This window comes from Mastomys coucha, unplaced genomic scaffold (assembly GCF_008632895.1).
Source record: "Mastomys coucha isolate ucsf_1 unplaced genomic scaffold, UCSF_Mcou_1 pScaffold14, whole genome shotgun sequence".
NCBI classification, from domain to species: Eukaryota; Metazoa; Chordata; class Mammalia; order Rodentia; family Muridae; genus Mastomys; species Mastomys coucha.
Genome location: NW_022196896.1, coordinates 72,718,053 through 72,723,103, shown reverse-complemented (window position 1 = coordinate 72,723,103; position 5,051 = coordinate 72,718,053). Strand labels below are relative to the sequence as shown.

Here is a 5,051-nt window from a genome sequence, read left to right as displayed (position 1 = left end):
TTTAAGTTAATTTTTCACATGAGTTTTGATATAATCAGTTCCAGATTTTCATTTTACATAGTTTCTCTTCCATATTGGGAGTTGAGTAGATGTCTACTTTCTTCATTCTCCTCCCAATTCTCAATGAAAGCTATTTAGTGACTTAACTAGGTGGAACATATTTCCCAGGCATGAAGAACACCATAGTGTGCCATTCCATTGTCTCCAACCTGTAAGTGTGTGAACACAGTTAAAGCAGATGACTTTATATACATTTTTACAGTGGCCACAGGCTATTTAGAGAGAATATTCTCAATTTTAGGAGCCAGTTTAGCTATGGGCGTATTGAAACTATCCTCTACTACTTGCTTCCTGCAGGATCTGAAACTGCACTCATGGCTTCTTTGAGAAACTCAGCATCCTTCACCTCCTGGTGCTCCATGTTTACCAGTTTTCTTTGTGCAGGATAGGTGCTCCCTAGGTGATCACTGAAGAAATCTGAACACTCAGATGCAGGATTGCTTTCATCTTTAGCTACTGCAATGGACTTATAAATCATAAAAAGGATAGCATTCTTGATATTGCCTAAACTCATCTTTTAAAAAGATGAACTGCTGATAATCATCAAGATTTTCTTCATCTTTTGTCAGAGAATAAAGTTTAGCCCTGGATGAAGGGGCAGGTAACTTGCATCTCCCCAGCTACATTAGGAACCTTTTTTCCACCAGAGATAACAGCACTGAGCTTGAGAGAAAGTCCACAGATGATTCAATGGAGGTTGCACTTTTCCAAGAGATCTTAAAACTCATGAAGAAAATACATTCTTGCTTTCCAGATACCTCATAGGATCATTTGCTCTCTTGAATGTTTTGTGCTTTTCCTTAAAAGCCCCTGGTCCTCTTTGGAATAAACTCAAAGATACCTCGATGCTTCATCTCCTGTAAGTGTTTCTCTTCCTCAGAGAAAACAGATTTCTCTACTTTTTCTCTTATTCCTAGGTTTTTATGAAAATCATCTGTACTGTGACCATGCATTTGCCTCCAAATGTTTTGAATCATCTCATTAAATTTTGAGTTAATGTTATCCTAGTCTTATGTCAGGTTTTATCTAGTCCTTATGGCATGGTTCAAAACTTTTTAAAACACCACCATGTATTTTGTTTTCTTTTGGACTTGTTTGGCATAAAAGATTTCAAACATTTCTCCAGCGGTTCTTTTTAGTTTTCCCACTATACTTTTCATCTTCCTGAAATACCTCAGGATGAGATTCTCAGAAGCTATGGCATGAGTGACAGTAGTGAGCACACATAGACAGAGTTTGTCCAAAGTTGATTGAATTTCTTATGCAACTTTTCATCCTTTATGCTTTATCCTTCATCCTTTACACTTCAAATGAGGGAACTTTAGACTCCTATCTGATAATTCATTTTTGTATTGTGAATTTTAGTTATCTAGTTTTGGCTTTAAAAAATAGTTATTGGCTTTCCTTCTGGTGTCTAAAATTATTGAACCTTTAAAAATAAGTAGCTTATGTTCAAAATTTGCATCCATTGAACCAATATTTCCAAACTTCCTTTAAAATATTTTTCAGATTTTTGTTTGATAGTTTTATACCTTGCAACTAAGGTTGTAGTATACCATGTCTGGACTGCTTCCCTGAGCTTAGCACAAAATGCAGGACTCCTTTTTCTTAGCCTGCTATCCTCTTCTCCCTCTGACCTACAGAATGCTTCTACATGCAAATGAGGTGTCACTGGAACCTTAAACCTCAGCCAATGAAACCTTACCCTAAGAAGAACACCTTCCCTCATTTGAAAGTTTATATAGTCCATGTTCTTCCCAATAAAGAGTACAAGCTGTTTGACTATCATCTAAGAGAGCTATTTTCTAAAAGTGATGTAACATTGAAGAGCTGTAACACTGAAATCTTTGGAGGTTTCTCTACCCCCACAACCCCCTAGCTCAGGATTCTGCTAACCCATCTGTTTCAGACTTCAGTTCATCCTTTCCCACCTGGTGTGTGCATCAGGGCTCAGACATCCTAAGGGAAGACATGGACTGTGGAACTCAGTTCAATTCCATCCTTCTTGCTTGATGTACAGCAGTGCCTGGACATCCTAAAAGAAGCAGCAAAAAATAGAACCATTTGATAGTTTTGTATTTCCTGGTAATTTAACCATCACGTTTATTGGTTGTAGTATCAGGACTTTTCTAAATATGGTTGTTCAGCTGATTCTGAAAGTACAAAATGGATCTTTTCAGCTCCCAGGTGTTAGCCCCACCCCTCCTTCAACTATTCATCATCAGCAACTACATCATCACCAGCCACCAAATTCTATACCTTTAAAAGTTTCCTGATATCACAGGCAACACACTGCCATGGCATTCTCCTAAGAATCAGAGAAGATAACATATTCCAAGAAACAAACATCCACCAATAAAGGCAAGACCATATATCAGCACCTAGAATTGCAATCTTTCCAAATCAGATGCTTGAACACCAGCATAAAAAGAAAATCAGTAACCGTATATTAATGACTTCACTAGAACTCAGAACTCCTACTATGGCAGGCCTGGAATGCTACAATAGAGCTAGAGCACAAGACAAAGACTTTACAATAGTTTTTATGGGTATGATAGAAGCCCTTTAAGAGGAAATGGATGAGTCTCTTAAAGAAATCTGTGAGAACATAAACAGTGGAAGGAAATTATTGAAAGAGTTAAAAATCTGAAAGTTGAAAGAGATTCATTACCTTTCCCCAAGCTCCCCATTCCCCTTCACTGAGTTCATCAGTCCTAGCAGAAGCACAACAAGATTTCTGACTTTAGAGTGGCTACTTGGAGTCAAAAGGCCCTGGATATGGCCAAGATGAGAAGCCAGGTTTGATATGCATGGAGGAGGTATACTCAGCCTCCAAACCTGAAGAGTGCTCGTATTGCTGGCTGCTTGCACATTACTTTGGAGACTGTTGTCCTTATTGAAACTCCCATGCCCATGGGAGCTAAGGCGTGGTAGACAAGCTGCAACATCTTTTCTAGTCAGGACCATGCAATGGCTATCATTGTGAAGGTCAGCATTCCAGTGTTTGCCTAGCATTGAAAGACAGATTAGGAGTAGAGAAGTATTGGTAGTACATTTAGCAGATGCTGCACTTCAAGGATGAGCCCCTCAACATAATTCTGGATGATGGTGGTCACCTAATTAACTTCATCTACACCATATGCCCACAGCTCCTGTCAGGCATCTGAGGCATCTCTGAGGAGACCACAACTGAAGTTTACGACCTCTACAGATGATGGTCAATGGGATGCTGAAGGTGTATACCATCAGTGTTAATGATTCTGTCACCAAGAACATGTTTGACAATGTCTATGGCTAATAGAATCCCTCATAGCATGAAATAGGCCAAAGATGTGATGGTCGTAAGCAAAGTGACAGCCTGTAAGCAGGCTATGATAACATGGACAAGGGCTGAGAGGTTTTGGAGTCTGAGTCATCATAACCAAGATTGACATCAGTACATCGCAGGCTGCCATGGAAGGCTGTGAGGTGACAACTATGGACGAGGCTTGTAGGGAGGGCAACATCTCTGTTACCACTAGAGGCTGTGGTGGTAGCATCCTAGGCTGGAACTGCAAACAGAAATGGGATTATGCTATTATGTGGAACATTCTACAATTCAATGTGAAGATTCTATGTGAGTGCTGTGGAGAAAGTGAGTGTCAAGCCCCAGGTGGATCTGTAACGGCTGAAGAATAGACACAAATCATTCTGCTGACTGTAAGCCTGCTGGTCATTGTGAGTTGTTCCACGGGTCACCCCAGCTTTGTGATGAGCAACTCCAGGTGCTGGCACAAATTGAAATGTGCATACACCCAGATAAATTCCCTAGTTTGAGTTCACCTTCTGCCCAAGAAGCTTGATCACTTGATCAGGCAGTTGCCAAAGCCTAAGCGGACAAGCTGAATATGAAGCTGACCATGTTAACTGAGGAGGTATCTCAGTACCTGGGCATGTCTATTGACAGCCCCTTCAAGCCTGACAGCTACTGCTACTGAGAGCCAGGATTATCCTTCACCTTCTAGCTGCTAACTGCCATTTTTGTTACAGGAACTTTCTCTCTTTCCCAAGAGCATATGTCACCAACATGGCAGTTGTTTCATGGGTGTTTGCCTTTCACTAGACTTGGTTGCTCGGTTTTTGTCTTTATTGTATCCCTCATACTGTTGCCGGTGTGGTGATAGGGAACTAAGAGTCCCTAGTCAAGACAGTGGTACATGGGAGTCATCAACAGGGGACATGAGATCAAAAGTTTTGGGAACCCTGAGGCTGGGTGTTGTTAGTGGTAGTAAGGTCAAAGAAACAGAAAACATTTTTTAAAAAAAAAAGAAAGAAAAAGAAAAAAGAGAAACATGGAAGTAAAAAATTTTAAACTAAAGAAAATGAGTGTCTGGGTTCAAGAAGCATACAGAACATCAAATGGGAATAGAAAAAGAAGGACCCTTGTAACATAATAATCAAAACATTAAATATAGAGAAAAGAAAGAAAGAATATTAAAAGTTGAAGAAAAAAAGACCAAGTAACATATAAAGTCATGTAACATATGTTACTAGAGTAACATTTGACTTTTTGTTTGTTTGTTTGTTTGTTGTTGTTGTTGTTGAGAGTAGTTTTGGCTATCCTGGGACTTTTGTTGTTCCAGATGAATCTGCAAATTGATCTTTCTAAGTCTGTGAAGAATTGAGTTGGAATTTAGATGGGGATTGCATTGAATCTGTAGATTGCCTTCGGTAAGATGGCCATTTTTACTATATTAATCCTGTGAATCCATGAGCATGGGAGATCTTTCCATCTTCTGAGATCTTCTTCAATTTCCTTCTTCAGAGACTTGAAGTTCTTGTCAAACAGATCTTTTACTTTCTTAGTTAGAGTTACACTGAGGTATTTTATATTATTTATAACTATTGTGTAGGGTGCTGTTTCCCTAATTTCTTTCTCTGCCAGTTTATCCTTTGTGTATAGGAAGACTTCTGATTTGCTTGAGTTAATTTTATATCCAGCTACTTTGCTG

At 39.3% G+C, this 5,051-nt stretch overlaps 1 pseudogene; it reads left to right on the top strand.

The window, feature by feature from the left end:
- Window positions 1-649: 649 nt before the first annotated feature.
- LOC116089428 lies at window positions 650-4,037 on the top strand (annotated as a pseudogene).
- Window positions 4,038-5,051: the final 1,014 nt, after the last annotated feature.